Source organism: Protopterus annectens, chromosome 16.part0 (assembly GCF_019279795.1).
Source record: "Protopterus annectens isolate FY-2018-M chromosome 16.part0, PAN1.0, whole genome shotgun sequence".
Classification (NCBI taxonomy): domain Eukaryota; kingdom Metazoa; phylum Chordata; order Ceratodontiformes; family Protopteridae; genus Protopterus; species Protopterus annectens.
This window is the reverse complement of record NC_056750.1, coordinates 425,668,503-425,685,059: the sequence shown is the minus strand read 5'-3', so window position 1 is coordinate 425,685,059 and position 16,557 is coordinate 425,668,503. Positions and strand designations below refer to the sequence as shown.

General features: G+C 44.4%; 1 protein-coding gene across 2 annotated transcripts in view; it reads right to left on the bottom strand.

Annotated features, from left to right (window-relative positions):
- GAPVD1 (GTPase activating protein and VPS9 domains 1) overlaps positions 1 to 16,557 on the bottom strand; it is a 3,238,556-nt gene that overhangs the window by 2,707,605 nt on the left and 514,394 nt on the right. The gene's annotated exons all lie outside the window — the stretch shown is intronic.

Sequence of the window (16,557 nt, the reverse complement as noted above, 5' to 3'; positions counted from 1 at the left end):
TGCTTAATGAGATACCAGACAAGAGGCATATTATCCATCTTTACTGTAATAACCCCTCATGTAAGGGCATCCTGAAAAGGCTGCAACACAAGGATGACTGCTCATCTCTAGAACACTGATGTGAATGTGGTCCCCTACAGACCACCAGGACCCTTGAACCACCCTCTCTTTGAAATGCCCCATCCCCACCCCAGATGGAGGCATCCATGGTGACTGTGGCCAAGGGAGGTTAAAGAAAAAATGGTCTCCCATCGGTTACTGAAGTAGACTGTGACCATCAATGAATTTGCTCGCGACACACCATCAATCTTATTGAAAAATCTACTGGATGGGTTAGAAAAAGACCACTGTATGGCCAGAGTCCATTGCAGAGCTCTAATATCTGGCTAAAGGAACCAACCGTATGGATGCTGCCATATAATTTAAGTTACACAAATGCATGAGCTGGAGGGTTCAAGGCTGCAAATCACAGACATGGCCTGTGCATGAAGGCTGGACACTGGAACTTGGAAGCCTGATAATTTCACTGACAATAACGGGATGACAACCTATGAAATTTAAAACTTGAACAGGCTGAAGACTCAACATAGGGTAATCAATTGCAATGGCTAAGTGGTCAAACAGCTGGAGCAAGGTACCCCTGGCCATGATCCACAAATGCTCTTGTTGAGGCCAATCATCCAGGTATGGAAAGATCTGGAATCCCTGATGACAGAGCCAGGCTGCAACCACTGCCATGCACTTGGTAAACACCCGGGGGAGGCTGTGGTGAGACCAAATGGTAGATCCTTGAACTGATAATGATGGTTCCCCAGCCAAAAGCGCAGGAACCTCCTAGACTGCCTGTCTAACTTGATATGATGGTAGGCATCCACATCTAACAGTCCTTCCTCAGAAAAGGGGAGATGGACTGCACCATTACCATCCAGAATGTGGTCTTTCAAATCCAAAATTGGCCTGAGGTCCTTGCTTTTTTTTTATTCTAAACAGAATCTGGAACAGATCCCGGATCCTTGCTGGTTTGGTGGGACTTCCTGGATGACTCAATTATAAAGCAGCTTACGGATCTCTACAGTTGCTTGCAGTCTCTGACAGGGTGGAATGCCTGGCAAACACTTTTGACGAAGGTTTGGAATCTCTGAAAAGGAATGCAGTAACCTCTGGATAAGATTCTTAAAAACCCATGCATTAGAGATGATGGCTTCCCAAGCTTTTGGTGAAGAGCCAAACAACCCCCAACTGCCTCTGGAGTAGACAGTCAGGCTACCCTTCAGAGTTGTTAAAACACCCCACTGGAGAGAGCTCCATGGAAACCCTGAAAGTGAAACAATAACTGCCACTTCGGCAAGTCCATTATGATCACCCCATCATCCTCAAGAAGAACCCTCTCAAGGAGCATCCTGAGAAGACTGCTGCAACTTCCTGAAAAAGAGATGCTTACCCCTGTTCTGATTCCTAGAAAAAGTAGCACACTACAATGGCGGGTAAAGTCTTCCAGTTTTGTATCTCTTCCTTATAATATCAGTAACTTTCAGTCCAAACAAGAAAGAGCCATCAAAGCAGCCAAAGGAACACTTTGAAGGAATGCTTAAAGCTGCATAAAAACATCCATGCTTGGTGCCACATGGCAATGCCACAGCCAGCTGTTCAGGATGCTACATCAGCCAAGTACAAAACAAGCCTCATGGAACCATTGGTGATAGAAAGCAGGATGGATGTCTGAGTTTCTGAAGACTACTGTCTCTTCAGATTTCTTGACACTTTAAACACCAAGTCAAGCTGAAGTCTTCTCAAGTGCGACAGACAAGAGCTCTCAGTGCAAAACTAGCTGAGGCATAGGAGTGCTTCCCTAAATTATCCAAAGCTCAAGACTCCTTGTTCAGGGGGTGGACTGAGGAGGTCTCCTTAGATATGATCTTGGTAGCAGCCGCCAACAAATTAGCAGAGAGAGTTGGACCCTTACTCCAATATTGCCAGTCTTTAGGGGGAGTGAGAATCTTATCCTGCTTCTTGGGGATGGGCACTACTTTTCCAGGTTCCTTCCACTCCCTTCTGGACACTAGGTCTATAACAGCAACAGGAGGAGGAACCACCCAAGGTGTGGGTGGACCTGCACCAAAAACTCCAAAAATACTGACTGCTCCAAAGAAGGGGCTTCAGTGGCCTTGGCATGGACAAGGCAGTTCTAAATAGTTGCTAAAACAGGCTTCATCCCACTGAGTCCGTATCCTCCTCTTCCAAGAAGTCAAGCTGTTTCCTCTTACACTTCCTCTTCCCTGAAAACTCCCTCTCAGGTGAAGCCGGTGGGAAACTCTGCCATGGGGGAAGGATGGAGACTCACTGACGGAGGCTGCCCAGGAACAGACTGATGAGTGGTAACAGGTACAGATGAGAAAGGGGAAGGGACACTAGCTGGAGAAATCTAATACTTCTCCTGAGAAGACAACATCCTCTCTACAATGTTGAAGGCTGTGGCAGAAGCTAGCCTTTTAGGGCTGAGTGGCCCAGCACTCAAAGTAACCACAGAGAGCTCCAATCAGCCCCAATATTGAGATAACAGCCAAGCTGTCCAAAGTCAAAACCCTGAGTGGAAGAGATGATAGCAAGGCAGGGATGATCGACCCTGACCCAAAAACTCCTGCTTCAACACCACTGCTCCAAGTTCCTGGCAGCCACGAAGGAGTCTGAGCTGATGCTACCAAGGAATGAGTCTAAACTGAAAACAGCCAGGGAGTCAGATCAGACAGACAGGGTGGGAAAGCAGCTCGTCCCAAAGACCTTGGATCTAAAGGGGCTGAGGGAGGAAACCAAAAAGATGGAGCTGAGGGTCCTAACACCAGATCTGGACCCTAAGGGATAAGGCCTAATTCCAGGTCTTCAAAAAAGACCTCTTCAGCTGTGCAAAATCATAAGTTTTAATACTGCTCACTGACCTCAATGATCAGACAAGACATCACCATTGGTGTTTGAAGGTCCATTTGGAGGACGACGACCCTGTCTGCCAGATCTGAGCCAGAGAGGCTCAGAACTGAGGCAGGGAAGGGGAGGATCCCTGACTGCAGTGGAAGGCAAGAGTGAAGCTGTCCTGCTAGAAGGGGCTCCTTTTAGCAAAAAAATGACTTGGAAGACTCAGAGCCAGAGCTGTAGCCTTGCTGGTTGTCAGCAGTGACAGAGATCAGTTCCTAATGGCGCCACGAAACAAAAACGTCTTTGAATCTTCAGGTCCAAAGAGCCTGAGAAAGGAAGACTGGGGACAAATCTATTACAACCCCCTTTAGAAGGCCTGGAGTTCTGCAAATGGTGCTTCTCAGACCTGGCCTTCAGAATACAGGGAGAAGCAATAGAAGGTGCAGAAGAACTGCCAGAGGTGAGAAGTCTCTGGAGGATCAAGTTGGCCCTCAACCAGAGTGCTCTTCACAGATAGTGCATTTGCAGTCCAGGTGCAAAGCTCCCAGACAGTGCGCACATTTAAGCTGTGCATCTTGAGAAGGGTACTTACACCCGCAAGCCACATACTTCTTAAAGCCCTTGCTCATAAGAAGATTTAAAAAAAAAAAAAAACATATATATATATATATATATATATAAAACAGACAATAAAAAATCTACTGTATTAAAAATCCTAACACAAGAAAAGGAACAGAAGAGAGCTAACCCAACCTTAACTATGACTAAGACCAAGGTGAAAAAGCAAGCCCACCAGAAGGTGGGAGGTCCTAATAGATGACAAAGACAGACAAAGAAACAGTCACAAACCTACCTACCTATTTCACACACACTAAACACTAAACTATACAACCAGGGTAAGGGAAGTAAAATTCTCAACAAAAAACCCTGCGTTAGGATACCTACAAAACACATATCAAGTGGAACATAGATCAAGCTGCTGACCATAATTGCTTCAAACTAAATCTGAGGATTAGGGTGAGGAGCAGGGAGTTGTCAGTAAGGGAGGCAGAGCCAAGTGAGTTCAAAGTCTGATGGAATTGACTGATTTGGGTCAGATCTCAGTACCCACAGGTTGAAGCCAGATGCAGCAGACATCAGATCAAAAGATAGTACAAAAACTAAGAAACTGGAAGCTCTGTTTTATGGATATGGATAGCAAGATACAAGCAGTGAAAACGTTTTTAGTCCCTTTAGTTTTATGCACAGGTCAGGCATTTTTATTTTATCTACCGACTAAATCGACTAGTGTGTCCCTGGGTGACTGTCCCCGAGGGGGAAACCGGGCAAAAAAATTGCTGCATTTGTAGTTGGTTGGGGAAGCAGAGAGGTCGCAGCAAGGAAGACCCCAGCGGGTAAAAATCTCCACTGCTATCAAGGGATTTAGGGACCACTCATGAGGTTGAAGAATGCACCTGCTGAGTCCGTCTGCTATCACATTGGAACTCCCGGGAATGAGCATTGCTAGAAGAAAGCGGTTGGTAGCCATTGCCCATTGCCATAATCTCATGGCCTCTCGGCAAAGGGGATAAGACTTCGTTCTGCCTTGCTTGTTGATGTACCAGACCACCGCCATGTTGTCTGATTGAATCGCAATGGTCCCAGACGGCAACACGGGATGAAATGCTTGCAATGCCAGAAGCACAACCCTCAACTCTAGAACATTTATATGCAAATGGGCCTCCATTTCGGACCACGTACCTTGGACAATCTTTCCCTGAAAATAGCTCCTCCCACCCCATCTGGGAGGCGTCCGTGGTCACTGTGGCCGTGGGCTGTTGGGGGGAGAAGGTATGGGGACCACTGAAGCGGATTCCGAGACAACCACCAATTTATGTCCTGCTTGCACCTGTGAGTTATCCGAATCTCAGCTGAAGGAGAGAGCTGAAAGGGGTACCACTGAGTGAGTAGTAACCACTGTAGAAGCCTCATGTGAAACCTGGCCAGGGAACAATTGTAATGGAGGCTAACATGGAACCCAACAGCTGTAGAACCCAGTGAGCTGAGGATTTCTCCTTTGAGAGGATTGGAATCAATTGTCTCAATCTGAATTCCGGGAATGGATGCTCTGCAGTTCTTTGTGTTCAGGAGGACCCCTATGAACTTTGTGGATTGAGACTGGGTGAGATTGGATTTTTGCCAATTTATGGTTATGCCTAGCCTTTCTGCGGTGTGGAGAGAGAAAGTCAGTGCTTTTTCTAATAGATGACTGGTGGAGGCGGTGTTGAGCAAGTCGTTTAAGTATGGAAAAACCTGGAATCCCTGTAGTCGTAGGAACGCTGTGACGACTGCCATACACTTTGTGAACACTCTGGGGGCTGTAGAGAGTCCGAAAAGCAGTACTCGGAACTGATAATGACTGGTTCCCGCACAGAAGCAAAGGAATCTCCTTGACTGTTTGTCCACTTATGTGGTAGTACGCATCTTAAAGATCTATAGAGCACATCCAATCGTCTTTTTCCAAAAGTGGGAGGATAGACTGTATAGTGACCATCCGGAATTTCTGTACCTTTACGAATTTAACACACTGAGATCCAAAATTGGTCTCTAGTCCCCGGTCATTTTTGGAACCAAAAATAGTCTTGAGTATAATCCAGATCCTATCTGGTCTGGTGGGACTGTTTGGATGACTCTTTTGCTTAGCAGCTTTGCAATCTCTAATGCTGCCTGTACCCTTTGACTGAAAGGGGCATCTTCCCTGAGAATTTCCCCCTCTGCCTCTAGGGGAAATATCGGCCTGTGTGTCACGGAAGGAGCCCTGAGATTTTTTGTGCCATATATTCCCACTCTTTTGGTTTCTGGAGAAAGCCCATTGAGGGGAAGAATAACTGACACCCACGGCAGAAAGGGTCTTACCGTCCTGTTCACATCTAGATAGTGTGCTTTTAAATTTGGGACCAAACAACAAAGAGGCTTCAATTGGAGCATTGATAAAGGAAGCCTTGAAGGGTTCTGCGAACTCACACAAGCGCATCCAGGCAAGTCGTCTCAGAACAACGCCTGCACCCACTGCTCTAGCTGCTCCTTCTGATCCGTGAGAAATGAGACGCATGGAGGAGTTAGAAATAGATTCAATGGTGGCTAATTGAGAGGCCACTTTGTCACGGACCTCAGACACAGCACCAGCCAAAGTTTCAGAGAGCTCAGAAATTAAGTCTCTTTGAAGCCTGGTAAAATGTGCCATATAGTTCAGAGCCCTTATTGCAAAGGTCCCTGATGCAAAGGTACACTTCCCAATTTTGTCCAGAGCCTGAGACTCTGTTGGGTGGATGAACAGTCTGGCTTTCTTCATCCGCCAGGTCCTTTTTAGTTGCGGCCGCCACCACCAAGGCATCTACCGGAGGACCTTTGGACCAATGGGGGTCGCTCTCAGGAGAGGACAACATTTTATCTGGCCTCCGGGGAATGGCCTCAACTGTGTTGGGAGCCTTCCATGCACGCTGCACAACGAGCCGGACCAGTTTGTCGGCAGGTGGAGTAACCCAAGAGGTACGGGGCCGGGCACAAAAGGCCTGTAGGAAAACAGAGTCTTCAGAGGTTGGGTTAGAGGGCTGCCAATCACCTCTCTGTTTCAGGATTTCTAGGATATCTCCGAAGGATACCTCAGAGCGTGACCTAAAGGACCCTTCCCCATCATCCAAGTCAGTCTTCGGTGAGGGACTCCTCATTGGAGTCCATGTGTTTCCTCTTGCATGAAGACTTTCGATGAACTTCCTCAGAGGGAGGAACTGGGGAAGACAGCTCAATAGGGGCTTACTGTGGGGGTAAGTCCTGAGGCTCCCGTGCCTGGTGTTCTTGTGTAAAAAGTGGAGGCACATAGTATAGAAATGTCAGCTGATGCAATAGTCTTCTCTCAACTCGGACTCCCTGGACGACTGCGGAAAGCCAAAGAAGGGGCGACAGTTAGCGTCCTGGGTAGTGGCAAGAGAATCCTGCCACAAAGGCAACTGAGGCTCCTTAATGAGATCCAAAAGGGGGACCGCAGGTGAAGACTGTGCTATAGTAAGGGGCTTCCAAGACCGTGACAGGGGCTCTGATGAAGAATGGTCACCTCCCAAGGAAGTACAGGTTCTGGGTGGAAGAATACCTCTAGCCAGAAGGAACTGATCCACAAGACGCAGCACATCGTGTTCAGAGAGGCTTCTAGTGGATCTCACAGACATAGCTGATGGAGAATCAGGTCTATCCAAAGTCGGAACAAGTTCGGTGCCCACACCGGTGGGAGTTTGTACTGCAAAAAGAGAAGTTGGCATGGCCTAAACAGCAGTAGTGTGCCCCAAGGGAACCATCGGTGCCGAAGGTAATGCCTGCACCGACGAGGTTGGTACCAAAGTAGTTGCTGGCGGTGTGGAGAGTGTGCGCAACAGAAAGGGAATGGTCTGTGCCGAGCGAGTAGTCAGCGCTGAATCGGTGGTCTGAACCGAGAGGGAGACTGGCGTCTACACACCTATCGGCGCTGACAAGAAACTGTATGGACTGTACTGTCGGTGCCGATAAAGGAGTCTGAACAGAGGAGCCCCTTGGTTCTGACGCTGTAGGAGGCACACTACTCGGTACCGAAAAAGTAGATGGCGCCAATGGACTTGGAACCGAATAACTAGGCTCCAAAATCATCAGTGACGAAGAGGCCAAATCCGTAGTGGAAAGCTTAGCTTTTTAGGTCTCTGTTCCATAAGGCCTCCAGCCGGAGAGGATGGAAGAGACTTAGATTTTTTATAATCCACACTCCTTTTCTTGTGGGAGCTTGGAGGGGATGAGACCTCCATCCCAGAAATAGCCTCTGAAAAGGAAGATTTAAGTAGCCCCTTCAAAATCAACTTATTCTTTCTTTCAATGGCAGTCCTATTAGTGAAATTCTTACAACTCCCGCAAGGCGAGTCAACTGTTAAATGAGGTACACCCAAACAATAAACACAAAGAATGTGCATCAGAGACGGGCAATTTATGGCCACATTCCACACATCTTTTAAAACCTGGACTGCCATTTTTATCTGTCATAGTAAAGAAAGGGAAAGAAGGGTTACCAAAAAAAAATTACCCGAAGGTAAGGCCCAGAAAGATTTATCAACGATGGTAAAGGAAGAAATACCTCGTTGGTAAGAGAAAGAAAATACCAAAAATATAAGACCACAAGGAGTAGTCGCTAGGAGCGATAAGGTAAGAGATAAATAAACAACTACTTTTTTTCCTCAAAATGTTTAGTCAAATTTTTGGAAAGATCAAAAATGTGTACTTCGCTCAAGAGAAGTAGCCTGACAAGACCTAACTGCGATGCAGCAAACGAAATCTGGGGTAACAGGGAGAGGGGAATTATAGGTAAGAGTTTAGCTCGAGAGTTTATGGCTGACGCGAGCTTGGAAAATGGCCGGCTCTGTTCCGAGGTCGGAACTGATACCCATGTGTAATGAATGAATAAGGATTAACATAATCAGATCACATTTTAGGGATTACTTTTGGATATCAAGAAAATGTAATAAAGGGTCGGTGGGAAGAAAAATGATAAAATTAGCAAGATTATTAATACAGGGAAGGTATTTTAGATATCTTAAGGAAATGTACATCTATGAATACTGTATTACAAAAAGTTTTACCTAACTTGGAGGGTATTTTCATTGTACAAATGTTTAGAAAAGGCAATAGTGGTACTTTTTTTTTTTTTTTTTTTTAAGTTCTGTAGGATTTCAGACTGACTCCTAAGAAAACAGGTATTTTGTATAATGACAGAGCAGAGCATGGGGAGCTGGGTTTAATAAACCCTATTATTGAGATTCTTTGCACAATGAAAACACCTATACAACTAATAACTTTTTCTGACATCGGTCTGAGGCAAGAAAAGTTTCCCCAACGGGGTACTTAGCTTTAATGAAGACTTCGGTTTCCAATTTTTTTCGTAATTCAGGAGCTGGCCGACCGGCACTTGCTAACTGCTTCTGCTTCGGGCACTGCGCGGCAAAAAAGACTGAAGAACATGGCGTCGGCTGTGTCTTATGTACTCTGGCCTCACTGACGTCAGAAGAGTAAGCGACGACAACCGACGCCGGACCAAGACTTTGGAATTCGGCCGACCGAGGGACCGCCTGACGGCTGAAAACCCATCTGTGATTACTGCAGCTGTATGCACGATGAACATCAGGTATTTTGTATAATGACAGAGCAGAGCATGGGGAGCTGGGTTTAATAAACCCTATTATTGAGATTCTTTGCACAATGAAAACACCTATACAACTAAAACTGTGCAGCATAAAGGCACCCTGATGGGCTAACAAACTTAAACCCACTACAGCAATACTAACCCTAACCTAAACCTACCCCAGGTTTAACATACATCTCCTAGATCCAAAGCAATTTGAGAAAGAATTAGTATAATCCCCAAAGAATGCAAAATCACTAATAACCTAACTTTAAACACAATTCTAAATCTATTCACACTCCATGCCTCTCCACAGAAGGTACCAAGATAACACAAGATGGTCCCATACCAAACTAAAACATACAAAATAGAACAGTTAGATCAGACATAAGGAAGGCACTTAAAATTGACATTACAGTCAGCCCATATGAACAAACATGGTGCATTTTCTCTTTTAAGACCATACAGTAGGGGAAAAAAAACAACATAGGACACTAAAGTATGTGGAAAAATAGAGAGACAGATTTAAAATACAAATTATTAAGAGAATGACAGAATTAACTATTTACAAGTACACAACATTTTAACATACAGCAACAGGAACTGAAAAAAATAAGGTTAGTCAGCTACCTAACTGAAGCTGTAACTAACCCGGAATATGCTTGCAAAGTTTTAAAAAACACTGGAGTGATGGAAACTTGACTAAAGGGAAAAAAAAAACTTTACTGTGGTTTGAAGACTTGAAAACATGCAAGCTACAGATAGTTTATAAAATTAGAATTTCAGCATAACCTGTAAAGCACTAACACTTTTAAAAGTATGAAGTCAAAAGTTGCAAAGAAAAAGTTGAAATATATTAAAACCAAAGTGACCAAAAGGAAAACTGTGTAAATCAGCAAGTGCATATGGGAAGGGATTAAGATAACATACAGTACAGCAGCTACCTTCAGTTTTGAAATGTACCACTACTACAAACACGGAATTTGTTTATGAATGCCAACTTTCAGCATAGTCTTATACATGGAGAGAAAAAAAAAAAGAGAAAAGCTGTACTTTTATATACCAAGAAGTAAAATATGAGAAGTCTTGAGCAATAAGGTGTGCTGAGGTTGAAATGTAATAATTAAAATGACCGGAAGCAAAACTGGACAAAAGTACAGTTGTGTACACTTACCATAAATGTAGATGTTAGAGTGTATTCACTGTTGCAGTCATTACATCTGGGGTAATCCTGCTGGCAGGTTGCCCTCAGTCGGCCTGAATTCCAAAGTCCTGGGTCCTATGACGGCTGTAGTCGCCCCTTCCCTGACGTCAGGTTGTCAGGGGTATAAAAGAAGCAGCCGACACCATTTTCTTTAGTTTTTCTTGCCCCAGATGTCAGGTGCCCCCTAACAGGGTAACCAAAATTTATATCTATATATAAAATTACATGCAGCAATATAAGCTTTACCTTCATCCATAAACAAATACACCACACAGGTTGTATAAATCGGAGAAGGAAAGATAGGTTCCATCAGAAGAGAAGGGGGAATGGCGGGTGGGTAACCTGGACTGCAACAGTGAATACACTCGAACATCTACATTTATGGTAAGTGTACACAACTGTACTATGTTCTTAGTGTTTCACTGTTGCAGTCATTACATTTGGGTAGATTCACAAAGCTATGGTTGGGAGGCTGGAGCTAAAAAGTATTAGGAGCAGCTATGAGACCCTGCAGAACTGCAGTGGCAAAGCCTGCCCTGGATTTACAGTAGAGTGGCAGATGACAGTGATTTGTAAAGGTGTGCACTGAACTCCAAGTAGCTGCTTCTAAAATGTCCTTGGTTGGTACTCCCCTGAGAAAAGGCTGCTGAAGTGGCTGCAGCTCTGGTGGCATGTGGCCTAATGCCCTTAGGCTCTGGCTTGCCATGGTATAAGTAGCAGAAACGAATGCAGTGGCCTATCCACTTTGAAATAGTCTGCTTTGAGATATCCTTTCCTTGTGATCCTGCAGCATATGCCACTAGTAATTGTGGTGTCTTTCTGAAAACTTTGGTTCTGTCCAAGTAGAATCTAAGCTGTCTGTGTACATCCAAAGAAGGAAGAATTCTTTCCCCCTTCTTCTGTGGATTTAGATAGAAAGTTGGCAGATGAATGGTTTGATTGAGAGCCACATTGGACACCACTTTAGGCATAAATGTTGGGTTTGTCCTCAGGGAGACCCTGTCTAGATAAAAAAATGATAAAAGGTTCCACAGCCATGAGTGCCTGTAGCTCTGAAACTCGTCTTGCAGAAGTTGTTGCTAAGAGCAGAGCTGTTTTCCAAGATAAAAACTTTATATCCGTAGTAGCAGCTGGCTCAAAAGGAGGCAGAGTGAGTTTTTCCAAGACATAGTTGAGGTCCCATGCAGGAATTGGTGATCTCCTTGGAGGCCTTAAATTTTTGGCTCCTCTGAGGTACTGTTTTAATAAGGGATGAGAAAAGATTGGTGGCTCTGCATTGTAATGGGCCGAAATGGCAGTGGCATGAATTTTAATAGACGAGAAAGATAGGCCTTTGTCCAGAATCTCAGTTAAGTATTGTAAAATCTGAGGAATATTTAGTACACAGTTGCATCTGTTCCTTGTGCCTGGTTACAAGCACAGAATCTCTTCCATTTTCCGCATAAGATTTTCTAGTACTAGGCCTTCTGGCTTCCAAAATGACATCCATCACAGCTTTGCTGAGAGGTGCGTTTTGTATGACTACATTATTCGTCATGCTGCCAGGTTTAAAGTTCTGAGCTGGCTGTGCAGGATCTGATTGTTTTGCTGGGATAGTAGATGCGGTACTTGAGGCAAAGGCCAAGCTGGGCATTGAGACAAGCTCCTTAATATTGGGTAACAGTGCTGGCGGGGCCAGTCTGGTGCAATCAGAATCATCTTTGGCTTCTCCTGTCCAACCTTTAGGAGTACCTTGGGGAGGAGAGGCAGAGGGGGATAGGCATATACTGATAGGTTTTTCCAGCTGAAGGATAGGGCGTCCACTTTCCATGCTTGTCTGAGATAAATCGTTGTGCAGAATCTCTTTAGTTGGCAGTTGTGAGGGGAGGCAAATAGATCTATGTCCGGGCATCCCCATTTCCTTGTTATGTTGAAGACTTGTGGATCCAGCTACCACTCGTGGGGATCCATGAGGTTTCTGCTTAGTTCGTCTGCCAGAGTATTTTTCCTTCCTGGCAGGAATTGTGCCTGCAGATGTACTTGGCAAGTCAATGCTGTGTCCCACAAAGTCATAGCTAGTCTGCAAAGGGGGTAAGAATGAGTGCCCCCCTGCTTGTTTATATACCACATGACCATGGTGTTGTCTGTCTTTATCAGTAGTTGTCCTGGATAAAGTAGGTCTTTGAAGGCTGTCAGGGCATTTTGAACAGCTAGCATCTCTTTTTGATTGATATGCAGATGCATTTGGTTTGAGGTCCATGTTCCCTGAATGCATCTTCCTGCCATGTGGGCCGCCCAGGCATAATCTGATGCATCCATTGTTAGTGTCTGCCTGGCTGGGGGTAATGTGAATGGCTGTCCCTTGTTTTGGTGACAAGCCTTTGCCCACCATCGAAACTCCTGTTGCAGGCAGGGAATGAGAGTAATTATGGTTTCCAGGCTGTGGCAATGTTGAGTCCAAATACTTTTTAGGTACCATTATAGTTTCCTCAAATGCAGTCTTGCATATGGAATTAATAGGATGCAGGATGCCATGAAGCCCAAAGCCTGCAGAATTTTTCTTGCAGATAACTGGGCCTTTGTTGCTAACATGTTGAAACAGGTAGTCAGTTGCCTTTGTCTGGCGTGAGATACGCCATCTGGGCAGTTGTATTTAAGCTAGCACTCGGGAATATTATCTCTTGAGAGGGTACTAGTTTTAATTTCTTTTCATTGACTGTGTACCCTAAGCATGTTAGAAGTTTTTTCACAAACGCCAGATGCTGTAAAAGGATGTCCTTGTTCTCTGCTTGAATTAGACAGTGGTTCAAGTAAGGGTATATTTGTATTCCTCTGTCTGCATAATGCAATTACTGGTGCCAGGCACTTTGTAAAGACCCTGGGTGCAGTAGATAAGCCAAAGGGCAGTGCAGAGAATTAGTAATTCATTGAGCCAGCCTTGAATCTGATGTATCTTCTGCAAATTTGTCTGATTGGGACATGCAGGTATGCCTCTTTTAGGTCTAAAGTTACAAGCCAAGCATTCTTGCCCAGCATGGGCAGAAGCTGCTGCAAAGTCAACATTTTGAATTTTGGTATAACCAGGTATGTGTTCAGAATCGATAGGTCCAGTATTGGCCTCCAGGCCTTGTCCTTTCTGGGCACTAAGAACAGTCTTGAGTAAAATCCTTGCCCCCGCTCTTGCACTTGTTGAATGGCCCTCATGTCCATGAGGGATAAGACTTGTTTTTGTACCTCTGCCCATTGATTTTTTTGGCAGATCTGGCCAGCTGTTTGCCTTTGGCAGGGTATGGAAATGGAACTTGTAGCCTTGTGACATGATATTTAGAACCCACTTGTCCTGGGTTATAATGTGCCAATTTTGAGAAAAAAGTGCTAATTTTCCCCCTAAGGTTGCTGCCAGGTAATAAGTGCTTGGTGCAGGCAGGGGGAAGTCATTGGGCCTGTTTTTTGTAAAGTTGTGATTTGTCTTCTCCACTTTTGGAGGTAGAAGCACCCAAATGCTTTGACCTGTATGAACCTTGCGCCTGGGATCTGCCTCTAGGGCATCTGGGTCTGCCCCTTTGATGTCTGTCTGACACAGGAAAGGACCAATTTTTTGTTGGCAAGTGTCTACTAAACCCAGGTGGCTGTACTTGTAAAAAAATCTTTAACCGTTTGCATAGATTTAGCCTTGTCCTCCATTTTCTTTAACATCTCCTCTGCCTTAACACCAAATGCTGTAAAGGTGCATCTAATAATTTAACTTTAACATGATTAGGCAGATTTTGTTCATTTAACCAAACATGCCTTCTAATTACAGAACCTGTTACTGCGGCCCTACAGGAGGCCTCTAAACAATCAAAACCACATTGCAAAGTATGCTTTCCAACTTGTTCAGCTGCATGCAATACATTCTGCATTTCCTTGTTTTCTTCACATTCAGAGTTTAACATTTTCTGTTTAAGCAATGACATGACCTGTTGCTGATATTTGAGCATATGAAACTGACAGTTTAAGGCCCTTATAGCCAAGGTAGAAGATGTGTAAACCTTTTTTCCCCATCTATCCAATGCCCTAGAATCCCTGTCAGAAGGGGTAGGGTTTTTGGCAGCGGAAGCCTTAACTCACTTGGGACCCTGAGAAATAGTTTTTGGGTCAGCAGCAGGGTTTTTTAAAAGGTATTTATGTGAGTCAGGAACCCTGTAATATCTGTCAAGCTTAACAGGAGCTGGAGGTAAGGAGTCAGGGGTAAGACTGGACTCCGAAAACACATCATCTACAATGTCTAACACAGGGGGAATGGCATGTAGCTTGTACTGAGGTAGTAACAGGAAATCCCTGAGCCTCTTTTTAGATTATGAAAAATCTAGGCTCTCCCAGTGGAAATGCTCCCTCATGGTATGTAAGGTTTCCCCAAAAGAATAGTCCTCAGGAGCCTAGGCCCTCTTATGTTGGGGATGGGAACCCCTGATCAAGGTAATCAAGTCTTCTGCCATTTTGGGCATCTGTTTCTTGGGCATGGAGGCCTGTCCACGTGGCTCTTGAGTTTGCTTCTTTGTCTTTGAAGGTGCTTTAGTCTTTGCCTTTGAAGTCAGTTTAATGTATAGATGTTTGGTTCTGAATACACCCTCAGAAGCCAGTGCCTGCTCAGCAGCTCTGAACCCATCTGAAGGAATAGTGTCCGAGGCTTCAATACCTTGAGTCTCCAGCGGCATGGCCAACTCCAAGTGGGAGTCGGTAGTGGCCTGTGACTTTGAAGTAGCGGTAGTCAGGGGCTGCGAAAGCGCCTCACTGAGAACCGGCGAACCAGCGACTGGCTTAGGAGAAGCTTCATTGTCAGTGTTGGGCTTCGGGTGTCTTTCTTTTTCTTTGCGTTTTTTGTGAACTCCGGTAGTCAGATGGCTTTCCGACAACATTTCTGGATAATTAAACCTGCGTCCAAAGTAGTTCAAAGCAAAATCATACCGACGCTTAACTAAATTAAATCTAGCACAAAACCGACAACCCAGAAAGTTATGATTGGGGTCTAGGCAAGGAATACAGTAAGAATGAAAGTCCTTATGAGGAATTTGCTTCCCACAAGAAATACAATTATTAACTTTTTCTGACATCGGTTCTGGAGCAGGAAAAAAGTTTCCCCAACGGGGTACATAACTTTATAGAAGACCTCGGATCTGAAATTCGAACTCAAAAATCTCAAGAGTCGGCCGACCGGCACTTGCAAACTGCTTCTGCTTCGGGCACCGCACGGAAAGAAAGACTGAAGAAAATGGCGTCAGCTGCTTCAATTATACCCCTGACATAAGGGAAGGGGCGACGACAGCCGACACAGGACTTTGGAATTCAGGCCGATTGAGGGCAACCTGCCAGCAGGATTACCCCAAATGTAATGACTGCAACAGTGAAACACGAAGAACATCCAGCAGGTGCATGGGGAGGGGATGATGCAGAATACACGCAAGGTGACCAGGTGTCAGAGACTAATTTTGTCCCAAACTACTCCTGCAAAACAGACACTAAAACATCATAGTACTGAAGACTTAACTAAGGCATAACATAAAGACAATAACGATGTGTAACATTTATTGTTAATGCAAAAACATTTAAGTGCAGACTAACAACACAGCTCTGTGTAAGGGGAGAAAAACATTGAGCAGCTCTAAGTTCATGCTGGAAATTATAATATCCACAGTACAAAGCAGCGAAGTAAGGTGAGGCTGACACTAAAACATGTTAAAAGCAATTAGAATGATGCATAGTACATCTGCATGGAATTACAGGTGCATGGCTGAAGGGATGAGACATAATCTACCACTTTATAAAGACTGACCAAGACAGATGTAATAGGGCCATATCAAAACAGCATCCTTTCTTGTAAATCAATGTGAGCAGCATATTAAAATAGGGTTTATTAGGGGGAAAAAGAAAATGAGAAAAACAGGCTGGATAAATTTAAGTGCAATGGAGAAATCTCGAGTAGTGTAAATTTTGAAATAAACAAACAAATCAGTACTTAGCACCCCATGTGGAACACTGCCACAAAATAATACCATCTCCTAACAGACTACAGTAAAAGTAATTCTTTATTAAAAACAGGATTTTTGTTAAACCTTTTGAATATGCAGGACACTCAAAATGCATCATTAATTCAAGCTTAAATTTTAAACTAAGGTAAAACTGCAAGGAACAGAAAATGTGAATTTTTCACAGTGAACTGAAAAAAAGTTCAACAGAAATGGATTTTGCATGTGCTCAAACACTCCACTGCCTTGTGTAAATGATACAACTACAAACAACTCAAAAGTACACACTGGGT